Below are 14,595 nucleotides of genomic sequence, written 5' to 3'. Positions count from 1 at the left end.
TGCTGATAGGAAAAAAACAGCCAATCGTGTAGGAATAGCGAAGAGCGAGCCGCTCGGAATAGAAGAGTCGTTGTGGATAACAAACCCAGGAGGGCTTTTGACAGAAAACCTATATTGCTACACCCCATGTTTCAGTGTAACAATGTCTCTACAGGTGTTACCGATGCCCATCCAGAAAGTCTACTAGAAAACAGCAGGCAGATTTCTACACTTGAGCCTGCAAGCGACCTGGTGGCTGCTGTGGGGGCGGACCTTTTGCGCGGATTCTGTGCGGACGGCTTCCATTTAAGTCAATGGAAGTCATCCGCCTGTGTCATTGACTTGCGACAGCACGGGAGAGGAAGGGATTTTCTTTCTTTAAGGGCTTATTCAGACGGGCGTATATCGGTCGGGTTTTCATGCCCGGCTGATATACACTGCCTCTCTCTGTAAGGGGAGGAGGTGGGACAGAACGGGAACTAGTGCACTGAGCTCCCGCCTCTCGCCACAATTTGCAATGGGAGGGGCAGGACAGGGACGGCACTAAGTTCCGCCCCGCCAACTCTCATGGCAAACAGTGGTGAGGGGCGGGAGCTCAGTGCACTAGCTCCCGTCCCGCCTTCTCCCCTTGCAGAGAGGGGCAGCGTATATTGGCCGGCCGTGAAAACCTGACTGAAATACACGCATGTGAATAAGCCCCGAATCTGTACTGCACATGCCCGATGGCGAGCCGTCCAGACCATCCACAATTTAAAAAAATACAGGTAAGCGTGGACGCCGGGTCGGATTATGCTGTGGGGGGCAAAAAAACAACACATACACACAAATCCATAATATACTCTCCTCTTTTGCTACCTCCGACACACCGATGCTGACGTCAGTACAGAATGAGCGTAATGACGTCGTATCCGGGCCGACACTGGACGCAGGACAACCTCGTCACCAGCTCCATGCGGCGAGTATAGTTTTTTCTACCATTTATAGACTGTGTGAATATAGAGCGCTAATGCTTGAGAAAGGCGTATTAAAACGCCGAAATGCGTTGCATATGCTGCATATTTTATGCAGCATTTTTCCCTGTATTGCATAATTGTCAGATTTTGGCATTTAATTAAATGTGCTGTGGGCACTATTAAGCACCACTTTTCCTGGAGGAATATTTTCTGCAGTTACCGGCATTAGCGCGGATTCACTTTCTGGATTTCTTCATTCCCCTTTTGGGGATATATACCTTTTTTCCTGCTGCTTACCGGACTCCAGAGGATTCCAAGTACCCATTACAGATGAACTGGGACGTTTGGTGCAGGCTGGTAGCCCATTGTTCGTATAGGGCTCCCACCAAGCACCAGGTGAGTTCAGATAATTTTTTACTTCTTTTTTTCATTTATCTCTTCATGTTGGGTGGCGCGGATCATTTTGTTTCTTCAGAAGAGCTGAGGGAAGCATTCTTAAGGCTTATTCACATGGATAAGAATCTCACAGGAGTTTGGTGTGTTACGAGACACAAATATGGCCTCCATTCATTTGAAGACCCATCAAACCCGGAGAGCGATGGAGAGGTGAGAATATATATATATATATATATATATATATATATATATATATATATATATATATATATATATATATTTTTTTTTTTTTTTTATTTTTTACACAAGCTAGGGGCGATTTTCAGGGAAGGGCTTATATTTCAAGCCCTTTCCCCAGAAATCACTGCTAGGGTTGCCTGCATCCCATTGCTTTTAATGGGCCGGCGGCTGTAGCACCATATCTCCTAAACTATACTAAATATTTTTTAAAACATTACACTCCAAAAGTTCAGAAAATATCAAAGAATTTAAATTGCTAATAAAAAAAGGGATTTTTTTAACCCATGAATAACTAAAAAATGCATCACTTAAGTGTTTAAATCGCATTTAAAAAACCTGCCTTGTGAGGCCTGACATGGTAATAATAAACCTGCCACTGAAGGGGTTAAAAGAATGCCATCGAAACCATTTCCAAACTTACCATCAGACAGAGTTTCACAATTTGTATTGAGAGTTAAAGTACAGTTTTTACACTGGATCTCTCACAAAAGAGAGACACATTAGGCCTCCTGCCCACAGCCGTGTCGGACTCCGCTAGCGGAATATCGTAGCGGAGTCTGACACGCCCCCCCCCCCCCCCCAAAGACCCTATACTCACCTCTCCGGATCCGGCGTGCGAGTCCCACCCGGCGTGCATGCACAGGGAAGCGCATGATGCACCAGCAGTAGGCAATGTCGTGGCCGTTGGTGACGCATAATCACGCGATACTTCTGCTGTGCTCACAGTGGAAGTATCGCGTGACGGACTGCTTTCATTGACTACAATGGAAGCCGACTGCACATTTTTCCACGGCAATTAAAGCATGCCGCGATTTCTTTCACGCTGCGGAATTCCACGTTAGAATTCTGCAGCGTGAACACTGCAAGGCAGAAAGCCATTAGGTTCTATAGAACCTAATAGTTGCGGGATGACGCCGCGTCAAATGCCGCAGAAATCCGTCTGTGGGCATTAGCCCTTATAGGAAGTCTGTCACCCATCCCCTTCCATCCATCAATCCTACCTGGAGATGGGAAAATTAAGACCAACCTATCCCTATACCTTCCTTTTTACGATAGGGAGCTCCATGCCCGTGAAATCGCTTGTGTCTCCGCATGCTGAGTGTACATTAGGGCCAGACCATCCAATGGACAGTTCACCCTTTGGCATTGGTTCATGCTTCCGTCCTCTTCTTCCGCACTACCCCTGCCCATTATCAATTGATTGGCATCACCGATAAGCCTTGAGCTTGAGACTCGACGTGTTCGACACATTGTGCATGTGCTGCACGTCTGGGAAAGGCGCACGTGTGATGTCAGCGAGCCTGATGCAGACAGCAGGGCAAGTCCGTAATCTCTGCACAGTGCAAGGGAGCTGGAGACTTCAATTAACGGGCAGAGGTGGTGAGCAAGGTGGAGGGGGGTAAGCCAGGACTAGTGCTCAGAAGTGTACCACCCAAAGAACGGTTTGGTTGTTCTACTTTATGTATGGCATGTAGAGATGGAAAAAGGCGGTTTGGGGGAACAGAGCTCCTTAAGATAAAAGCAAAATGTTACAAATTGACAGTCTTCATGCCGAGCTTCCAGATGCCTTTTTTTAATTTGCAGAAGTATAGTCCCAACCTCAGAATCTATACAGAGGGCGTTCTCAGCACCGGCTTAGTTAATCTTTCTTGATGCTCCAGAAGGTTAAATGCGTTGTCCAAGACTTTGGGGATTTTTTTCTATCGATGACCTAATCTCAGGATAGAGCATCAATAGATGATTGGCCACTAGGGATCCCCATCGATCAGCTGATTCTAGACACTGGCTTCCAAGCCTGCCATGGCTTATGATTGCTATTGTGAGTGATACTGCAATGTATTCTAGTTATCATAGCGATTGGAGATTTTCTGGTTCAAGTTCCGTACAGGGACAGTAAAAAAAAAAAAAAAAAAAATTCTGCACGGTAAAAACAAAAATATAGAAGTCCTAAAAAGTAGAGGCCAAATACTTTTTTCATTTGGCCTCCCCAAAAAGCACAATAAAAGTGATTTTAAAAAAGCTGTATGCACCCCTCAATAATACCAATAAAAACTACAGCCTGTTACACAAAAAACAAGCCGTCACAAAGCTCAGTCCATGGAGAACAAAAAAAAAAGTTAAGGGTAGAAATGAGCGAGCGTACTCGCCAAGGCAAACTACTCGAGCGAGTAGTGCCTTATGTGAGTACCTGCCCGCTCATCTCTAAAGATTCGGGTACCGGCAGGGGGAGATCTCCCTCTCTCTCACTCTCTTCCCCCCACTCCCCCCTGCTCACTCCCACAACTCACCGCTCTCCCCCCTGCCGCCACCCGAATCTTTGGAGACGAGCGGGCAGGTACTCACATAAGGCACTACTCGCTCGAGTAGTTTGCCTTGGCGAGTATACTCGCTCATCTCTAGTTATGGGACTTTCAATGTAAAAAATTATTATTCCCCATCCCCCCACAAAAAGGGGTTTTACTGGGCAAAATTGAAAAAAAAAAAAAAGCTTTAAAGAAAAATTTTTGGTATCGTAGTAGATTAAGCATTGCTGACGCACAAACATTTCATGAACAAAATTGTGATTCTGACGCGATTTTCTCGCAGCGATATCGCGACCGCCAGCGTGAATGAGCCTCAAGTCATAAATGTTCCTATACTTTAAGGAAAAAAGGGGTATATATATTAAAGGCTTTAATTATGACGGAATGTCCGCTGACTGCAACGTAGAAGGAAGATGCCACTTCTGAAGAACGGCAGGAGAAATATTTATCAATTACTTGGAAAATGAGTCACTGGGTGATGAGTTACGAGCCATGTCACATACGGCAGCAGTGGGAGTTATGATATAGCCGACCCTTCTAGTATCAGACGGGTTTCACTATTCAGACATTCTGTGTAAAACTGTTGAGTCACCAAGAAACCACAAGATCCCCAGAGAGGCATCCAGGCACGGTAACCTCATGCAGATCGCTGCACACACTGAAAACGGACGGCTGTAGCAAATCAACAAGTCAACCAGCGTTACCTCTTTATGTGCATCCATGTTGCACGAGAGGGGTGCCCTAAAGAAATGGGCATCCACTTGTGTATGTGGGTGAGGTGGGTGTGGGGGGGAGCTATTAGTATGGGCTTCTGTTGCTAGATGACAGTCTAGAGGGTGTCTCTAGGGGCTTATCCACACAAGCTTATATCGGCCGCCGTTTTCACGTCCGGCTGATATACACTACCATCTGGTGCATTGGATTCCAATGCATCAGATCACACAGGCATATTCCTGTGGCGTAAAAGCGCCAGACTGGGCACTGTTAGGCTGGGCAGGAAAGATAGCCCTGGAACTATCTTCCTGGCCTGTTGACAGCCGCTGCCATACACTCCTATGGGAGACACTGACAGTGGCCACAGAAGGGAGGTGGGAGTGAGTTTAGGAGCAAACCCTAAGATCCATTCACACAGGCATATATATGGACGATGTATTCCATACAGCACACAATCCCATTATCTCCTGTGAGGTTATTGGCATGCCCGATTTTTTGCATGGACCAATATTCTGCGAAAAAGAGAAAAAAAAACAAGGAAAGCTGAACTCTGTGCATGTCCGATTCTTGCCCACTGTCATGGGGCATGCAATGTGTGCGGTCCAAGCAGATCAGACAGTGCAGAATATGTGTCCAGGTGCTGCCGACAACTCGTGCCCAATGCAGCCTGATTGTCAGGTTTCCCCGAGCTCGTGGGTGAAGGCTGGCTGTTATGTCTCCATAAACAACACACACAGAAGGGGAGATCCTGCTTCCCGTTCTCTCTGTCGCACACCTGCAGAAGCAGCAGTAGCATGGAGGACATTATACAGCAGTGCAGATGTGGAAGCCAGCACTGTCTATGTCTCTCTTATTGCATCCTTCTCAGGCTACAACAGTAATCTGATCTCTCAGTGAGCTGTCAAACTGTTGTCTTCATCTCTCCCAAAAAACGATGATTGGAGAGTGAATGATCAGTGCAAGCGGACGAGGGAGTAGTAGTTGATAACTGGAGAAAGACTTTTTGCATAATGCGAGAGTGATTGAATTATGAAAGCAATGATTTTCAATGGCTTCACTCATGCAGTGCGGAGTGATAAAAAAAAAAAAGCCCGCAGCATGTTCTGCCTTTCTGCATTTTGCTCTTTTTATCTCCCATGATTCCCTATGCAGCCCCCTTTTTATCACATCGTAAAGCACAAACTTGCGATTTTTGTGCGATGCGTTTTTAACATTAGAAACTCCTATTGTCTATCGTGAGAAAAACACAAATGGCAGCGATGCTTTTGCAAGAAAAAGCACGACCGGCGCTCAGACATCTCATGAGCAAAATAGCAATTTTGAGACGATTTTCTCGCGATCGCTGGTGTGACGGAGTCCTTAGGATAAAAAGAGCCTGGCATTTAAGAGGTTAATATAAACTATGACATTGTTTAAAAATGAAGGGGGGGGGGGGAGAGACAGCACAAAAAAGCCTTAAAAATATATATTTAACCTAAAAATGATTTTGTGCTGGCACATGCCCTTCGGCCGTGCCCGCTCTGTGCCACACACTGATAACAAGGAAGCTCCGGCTGCGATGACTCACTTGTGTCCTAGGTAACGGTTACATTTTGTACTGAGGGTATATTTGTTGACTTGTTTCCAGAAGTAGTGCCACGGCAAGAAAACCCGATTCACCACACCTTGCTGTTCCTTCTGTTATGTACCGATTGGTACTGGCGATAAGGCTGATAACGGGATACGGCTTGGTGCGTTCTACCAACAATGTCGTACTATATACATGGAGAGCGCGAATCACTCCACAACACGTATAGAAACACGCGGGATAAACGCTTATTTCGTTTGGCAGCCCGGCTGCTTACGGCATCCTGTGGGGATAAGGGGGCACTTTGGTATATTTATAGTTCCTCTGGCAAATTCAGCTTTATGGCCATTACATAAGAATCCCAAGCAGACACAATCCTGCCCTCTAGTGGCCACCACGCTTTACTACGGCACTATTCTATTCCTTAATTTAGCGGCAGGCATACAGGAGACGTTTCCCTGCACACGGAACAAGTCCCATTTGTAAAAATGTCATCTGATTGTATCACAAAGTGATACAATGTAGCCACATAATACACAATAGCCAACACAACCTCCCCATGCCAGAAGTGATGAAGGCTCCTTCAGCCCACATCAAGGTACCAACAAAGCCACAAAAACACAAAACCGAACCAAGTTATTAAAAACAACCAACATCTTGGTTTCCTAAATGTAGCGGACAGGTAATAGCGTAAGATGTAAGCCTACGGGCGTATTTTCTGTCCACGTCACATCTGTATTTTATATGGCCAGCATACACCACTATGGATTTGCACTGGTGTATTCAGATGAGCGCGGACCAATCATTCATGTACAAGCATACGTATGACCACCGTAGTCGCGGCAGTACAACAGCTGTGGTCAGCGACTAGTCAGTGCAGTCATGTATCGCACGTCTTCAGCACACAGGCGGTAGGGGACCACAGGACGGTAAACAGAGGCCAATGTCAGGAGTAGATAATGAAGGAAGGGGAAGTAAACAGGAAGGAGTTACTTCTCCCTTCTGAGTCTACGCCGCAAGTATCAAACTACTATATTGTAACCCGTCCGTAACGCAGATGCGTAATCGCGTGTCATCACCGCGGCGTCGGGATTTGCCTCCATATTTGAGGTCATCGGTTTGGTTTTCTCCAGGGTAAATACGGATCCGTATAGTAAATGATACCAGCGAACGCAAAAACAGACGAAAGTGGCGCACGCTGAATTTTTTTAAAATATGTTAATGGATACATAGATTTACGTTTACTCCGCATCGCGGCCGCAAGACAAGGCTCGAGTGCGGAGAAAAACGCTTTCCTGATAGCGGTCAGAAGGGACCTTTCACGCGGCATCGAATTGCGCCGTAGGACGCGGCCAAATCCGCAGCTGCGGAATTCCACAGCAAAATCCGTAGATTGTGATTTGCAGAATTGCGGGCAGGTTTTAAGCTAATTCTGCAGCAAAATGCGCCGGTAGCCTGAGGATTTTGGTGCAGAATTTGGTGCGGCTCGCGTACGCTGTGCGTCATACTCCGTCCCGTATGAAGGGTCACTTATGGAATGAGGCCGTCGTCGTGTGCTCAGGACTCCCTCTGCAGCCCAAGTCCACAGCAGCTGCTGCACACAGGCCACTCGAAGACCAGTAATACCCACGACCGCCCTTCCAGTGTTATGTAAGCATCGCTGCTCGGACAGTACGCGCGTCAGCAGCTCGCCGCGGTGGTGAAGCTCACAAAACCTACTTTAGTAAAAAACGACTTCTCACGCCGCAATCAAACTGGATTTTTTCTTTACCATGATTTGCCCCAAACTACAACAAATGTGTTACATTTTACTGCAAACAGGTTCTGACCGCGACGTGTGAACTCAATAGGGACCGCTATTAGAGTGGGCACACAGCGGCCCCCGTGGACTACATAAATTATATCACATCCGCTTACTCAATGGAGCTCCAGAAGGTCAGATTCACGCAGACGTATTCGCACAGCATATCACGCACAAGTATTTCCATGCGTAATATGCAGTGAATAAAACCCATTGATTTCAAGTGATTCGTTCACATAAGCGTATTTTCTGCGCGCGTTTTGTTCGTGAAAAAAAATGCGCAGAATGCTCCGTTTCACTGCATATTTGTGTAGGAAAAGAGCACATATTGAGCTAATCACACTAATTGCCCATTTTAATCAATGGACGCTCGGTTGCTTCTTTTTTTGTGTGCGCAAATGTGCATGATTTGCGCACGCAAAAAGTACAGTAGAACACATACACGCGCGCAAATATGCAGCTCCCATTGGGTAAATACGCGGTGCAGATGCCCGGCCTTACTCGGCATATACAGGATGGGTGACGGAAAAGTAACCGCCGCCGCGCTCTTACGCAAGCAAACAAAAAAAAAAGTGTCATTGTTGCCCATAGCAACCAATCACAGCGCAGCTTTCATTTCACCTCAGCGGTACATTTTCCGTGGGGACCCTGTAGATCCCGCAGCGCATTCCCCCCTCCCCATTACGTCCCACAGTCTAGGGCGACGTTCACAGGCAGGCACCAATTGCGCGGTGACATGCGTGCTCGCTGCATGCCGCCAATCCCCACGCACTATCCTGGCGTATATACATGTGTATTACGCGCCAAGATAGAACATGCTGCGATTTTTCTCCTGAGTCATACGCACACGGGAAAAAACAAAACGTGTTGACGTTAACGAGCCAATACAAATCAATGGGCTATTAACGGCGTGCAGCGCCAAAAACACGCCCGTATGACAGCGGCGAAAATCCACGGTCCGTATGCTGTTGTCGCTGGGCGAGGGTTGGGGGGTAGCAGAGCCCCACGTAAACGCAGGACATACATACAATCGCCACGGAAATATCGCCCTCGGCTGGACCCGCGACGACTACTGTAACCGTACGTCATAAATGGCCCCTCCGGACGGCTCTCGGTTTGCACAGAACGTCTTTACGCCACATTTAAGAATCCGGCTGGCACAACCTCCCATAAGACATGGCAGAGATGGCACGTCCTCACCAGAGAGGAACTAATGACTACTAAGTCCCAACTCCCTGCCACCGGCGGCGCTGACGCTCCCTGGCAGGTTAGTACAACTGACGCAGATGACAGCGCAGATAAGCGTCATTGTGAGCAGCGGCTGCCCGCCCCCCTGCACTGAGTACTCACCATGAGGAAAGCCCACTGCAGTCACCAGGACGCCTCCATCCGTCAGCCCGAGCGGACGAGCTCCTCTCCCGGCTCTGCCCTCCCACTACTGCCGGCGGTAGGGCAGTGGCGCCCAGGCTCCGTCGCGGTGGTGACAGGGTAGGGTAGAGGCTAGAGTGGAGTGGGCTACAGGAGGTCTGACGTCAGAAGGTCAGGTGACATTCCCCGGTCACATGACTCTCTAGCGGGAGGCGGGTTCTCCTCAGACCAGCGCGCTGTAGCAGTTGCGATCGGTCAGGGCCAGCAGTACTGCGCCTGTAGGGGGCGCACTTACCGCTGAGGAGGAGAGGGGTTGTCAGTAGAAGCGTGCATGTAGTCAGCTCCTTGGCTCACAGTCAGGGCCGTAGCTAAAGGCTCAGGGGCCCGGGTGCAAAAGTTTATGCTGGGGCCCCTCAACTTCTCTTAACCCCTCACAGTTATGTCCTCCCCTCTAGGTTGTAAGCAGGGCATTTATAACGCCCTCTAAAAGCGCCATTCCTTTAGATGAGGGTTTTGAGACGAGCGTGTGAGAGCGGTCTTAGGGTGGTTTCACACGGGCGAGAAAATCGTGTGATTTTCGCCTGCTGAGAGAGTCCGTAAAAAGGCAGATTATGAAACCAATGATTTGCAACGGTTTCCGTCCCATCTGCGATGTTTTCACTGATGCGATGTTGAGAGAACAAAAAAAAAATGGCGGCGAGCCCTATCTCTCTACCATGCGCAATTTTTTTCTTCCCATGTTTCCCTATGGAGGCTCTTTTTTATTGCAACGCAACAAACATGCATTGTGATGCGATTTTAACATTGCGAAAGTCCTATTTACTCTTGCAAAAAAAAATTGCGCCATTTTATCGCAGACAGCAGCGATATGACATTGTTCTAAACAAAAAGCATCGCTGGCGCTAAAAAAACGCAGGAACGAAGACCCGATTTTGCAGTGCACTAGCTCCCATCCCGACTCCTCCCCTTGCGGAGAGGGGCAGCGTATATCGTCCGGGCGTGAAAACCTGACCGATATACGCCCGTCTCAATAAGCCCTTAGGGTGGCCTATCACATTCCCCAATATAACCTATTCTTTTTTTATCCCTCTTCTATATTCAGATCAAATGAAGATCATGTCCCCCAGGACATAAACTTCACTTGACACAAGTGTTAAACAAATGAAGTAGTGAAAATCATGTCCCCCAGGACATAAACTTCACTTGACACAAGTGTTAACACAAATGAAGTAGTGAAGATCATGTCCCCCAGGGCATAAACTTCAATTGTCACAAGTGTTAAACAAATGAAGTAGTGAAGATCATGTCCCCCCCCAGGACATAAACTTTACTTGAGACAAGTGTTAACACAAATGAAGTAGTGAAGATCATGTCGCCTGGGACATAAACTTCACTTGACACAAATGTATATGTCCGCTGCTAATATTTTTAATGATAACTGTTTTTTCAGAGAGATGTGTAACTTTTCAAATGGAGAGCCCTTTAGGTAGATACCCATAATGATGCTCAGTGCTTGTTAATACACTTCCAAGAATATCCATCAGTACATTGGCGATGAGCAATGCTTTGTTGCTATGGGTAACAAAGGACATTATTATATATGACAGCTTGATAAATCTCCCTGAATGTCACTTAAAAAAAGAGGGGGACATAATCTTCACTTGTTCAAGCAGGGGGACATAATCTTCACTTGTTCTGAGCTGGACATTGGTTTTCTCCAGCAGGTTTCGGGGTATTTTGTAGCTTCCAAATTGTATAGTGTGCACACATCATCGACCAGATCAGACACAAGCTATCAGTCTCATATCCAAAATGGCTCTCTGGGCAGAAACACCCAGACAGCCCCTTTTATTGTAAAGCATAACACCTGCCCTTCAATGGGCGTGCAACAGATTACATCAGTAACATATAGGATTCTCATTTGTCGGATCATATAGAATCCCCCCTCCTTCCTGCCCACCTTCTCTCAAGTCCAATGTATAAGCAAGTCTTTGTCTTACAAACATGTGCTCAAACCTGAAACTGAAAGTAAGTATCTCTTTGTTGAAGAAGATTCTGTGTGGGGGGATGGGGAAGGACTGGGAAAACACTCAAGATGAACACAAGCAATAACATATAACACTGTGATTTAACTCTTTCCTTACGCAGCAGAGTTCCACATTAGGCTGAAGTCACAAAACACATATCTTTTCACCATTGTCCAGCAATTACTATAATGAAATTATGCAGTCGTTAGCCTCTAAGAGTTAAAGTCACTACAGCTGCGTAATACATCTAGTTTAGTACAAATCAATAGACATTTTACACTGACTAATCATCATGTCTATCACAGTTCAAGCAGGGGGACATAATCTTCACTTGTTCAAGCAGGGGGACATAATCTTCACTTGTTCAAGCAGGGGGACATAATCTTCACTTGTTCAAGCAGGGGGACATAATCTTCACTTGTTCAAGCAGGGGGGACATAATCTTCACTTGATCCTTATATTCTCCCTCAGAACCTGACCTCTTAATCCAACAGCATCCCCCATACACCCTAATGCACTTCATATCTGTATACTGTATACACAGATACCGGCTGGTGACTGGCTCATACTGCTTTATGTATTGTAGCAGTGCTGCTGCTGGAGTGGCATATTAATACTATGAAAATGTCACAAAGTGACAGTTTAAGCCACTTGGTCACGTATTGCAATTGTGTGTGTGCGCATCTCCTCATCCAGGGAAAGCTGGGTGAGAGGTTGGGAAACATTAGCCTGCTTAATGAGATAATTAGCAGCCGACTGAGAGCTCATTAAAGTAGGTCTGGAGCTGCTCGCACATTTGCTCTCAGTAGGGCAGGCGATGAATGCATGCCTCGTCCCTTCACAGTTCGCTCGCCGCCCGACCCGATGCACTGACAGGGGCTCTACGTGTATCGGGTTATAATATGTGGTAATGTGCAGACACAACGCACCGAGATCCCCTGTCAGTGGATCGGATCCTAACACAGACCAATTCTTTGCCGTGTGTATACCCGTGTTGGGCGCCCATTTTTTCTACATCCGTGCATCATTTCTCGTGCACAAAAAACGGAATCTTCCTTTTTTCCTATCATTGATTAGCAGTCATGCACGAGGATGGCGTCCGGGTGCGCTTTTTTCCCCTTTCTTACACATCTATTGACTTAAATAATTGGCTGATGTCCAAGAATTCGGACCAGAAAAGGACATATTTTGCTTGTTTTTTACAGGGACCATATAAAAAAACATCTCCTGTCTGCATTGCCCCATTAATGGGTACTCCGGGCACGGACTGACACTGTAAAATCTAATGTGCATCATTACAATAAGTCATTTTGTAACAGCTCGCTGGGCCTGGTCTAGCTACTTTCTTCATTTTCTATTTATGTCATGTGACCTTCCGCTTGAAAAAAAATATCTCTGCTTCCTTTGACATCCTGCCTGCTTTTGCTACTTCCTCCCCTGATCATAGCCTCCAACATCCTGTGAGCAGTGCATGATGGGAGGAAGGACAGGAGGGGAAGCACTGTGCTGTATTGCTCATGCGCAGTTCTTAGTGCCGGAAGGTCCCGTCTCGGTGAGAAGGAGGTTGGTGCTAGTAAGTTGTAGGACCTGCGAGCGCTCTCTCTGTGTCTTCCTCATGGTCTCGTTTAGTAAGGATGTCCCTCATGCTCCCATTTCGTACTAATGTCCCTTATGGACCCTGCTGTATTCACCTATGTCACTCCTCCCACTATCTGCAGTCAGCACTGCACTGGTCACCTGTTGACTTCCGGGTAGCATAATCACGTGATCGCTAATGCTAGTCCCTGGCCTCACTAAAGGCCCACTTACATGCAAAGATAATGTTTCAAACAATTGAAAGATTGAACGCTTTAGCGATCTTTTTGCATAAAGTGTTAATGGCCCTTAAAACTTATCATCTTAATTTGCATGTAAAAGGGCTTCCAGGAGCTGTTTACAGAGCCCAGCCTGTGATTTATCACACTCCCAGCTGCATTGTTCTCTTCTGGCTCCTGTGGAGAACACAGCAAGCGGTCTATTGAGAGACACTTTATCTCTCTTCGGCTGAAGGATGAATTTTAAGTTCACCTTAAAATCATCGTTCAGACAAAAAGTGCACGATGCCCACGTGGCCAATGCGGCATGGACTGCAGAGGGCGAAAGTGGGAGGAGCGACATAGATGAGTTTATCTGTTTTAGTTTAGTGGACTTTGGTAATTTGATTTTAAAAAGATGTTTGCCCCTGCACCAACCTCAAGACATGACAGGCCCAGCGGCATTTCCCCTAATAGCAATCCACCCCTGGATGCATACCTGCGTCCCAATCTTAAATCTGCTACAGCAGTGTTCCCCAACTCCAGTCCTCAGGGACCGCCAACAGGTCATGATTTTAGGATTTCCTCAGTATTGCACAGATGATGTAGTTATTGTTGGTGCCTCAGACATTGCCACAGGTGTTCTTACTATAGGAGATCCTGAAAACATGACCTGTTGGTGATCCCTGAGGACTGGAGTTGGGGACCCCTGTGCTCCAGGGTCCTCAATTGTCACGTCATTTATATTACTGGTGCCTGCGCAGCTGACAGAAGGCCTATTAGGCCACCTCACTGTCTTCACTTCCAGATTCAGGGAGTTGGCGATGATGTCACCAACACCAGGGCCATGTGACTATTACAGGCAATCTCCAGCTCTTTTCTTCCTGTGATTAGCTACAATGGTCACATGACCTGGTGCCAGTGACATCAGCGCTCTGCACCCAGGAGTAAAGACCTAAGGAGACTGGGCACCAGCGAAATGGTAGCAGAGGAAAAGTGGTGAAAGTGAGTTATCTTTTTAGTTTAATATAGCAGGGAGAACATCTTTTTCAAAAGAAATGTTCCTAGATAACCCCTTAGTGACCAGGCACAGAGAGCTGTATGAGGGCTCGTTTTTGACAGGATGACTTGTAGTTTTTATTGGTGGGATTTTGAAGAACATATTTATTACTTTTAGTCCTGATTTGAGGAAGAGAGATGAAGAGAAAATAGTAATATAGTATGTAAGGCCGAATGAAGACAATGTCCATCTAGTTCAGCCTGTTTATCCTCCTATGTTGTTGATCCAGAAGAAGGCAAAAAAAACCAAGAGGCAGGAGCCAATTAGCCCATTTGGGGGGAAATCCCTTCCCGAATAGCTTCTTTGGCATTTTTTTTGCGGAATAAAGCGTACTGGATAAATAATGTAATATTTTATAGTACAGGTTGTTATGGATGTGGCAATACCAACTGTA

General features: G+C 46.6%; 1 protein-coding gene across 2 annotated transcripts in view; it reads right to left on the bottom strand.

Moving 5' to 3' along the window:
• JAK2 (Janus kinase 2) overlaps positions 1-9,447 on the bottom strand; it is a 126,758-nt gene extending 117,311 nt beyond the window's left edge. For both annotated transcript variants that reach the window (XM_066604242.1, XM_066604243.1), the window contains exon 1: positions 9,304-9,447. The gene's annotated coding sequence lies outside the window, so the exon portion shown is untranslated. The remainder of the gene's footprint in view (positions 1-9,303) is intronic.
• Between the last annotated feature and the right edge of the window lie 5,148 nt (positions 9,448-14,595).

The sequence above is a fragment of the Eleutherodactylus coqui genome, chromosome 5, assembly GCF_035609145.1.
Source record: "Eleutherodactylus coqui strain aEleCoq1 chromosome 5, aEleCoq1.hap1, whole genome shotgun sequence".
NCBI lineage: Eukaryota > Metazoa > Chordata > Amphibia > Anura > Eleutherodactylidae > Eleutherodactylus > Eleutherodactylus coqui.
The sequence above is the reverse complement of the archived record's forward strand: the minus strand, read 5'-3'. Positions and strand labels throughout refer to the sequence as shown.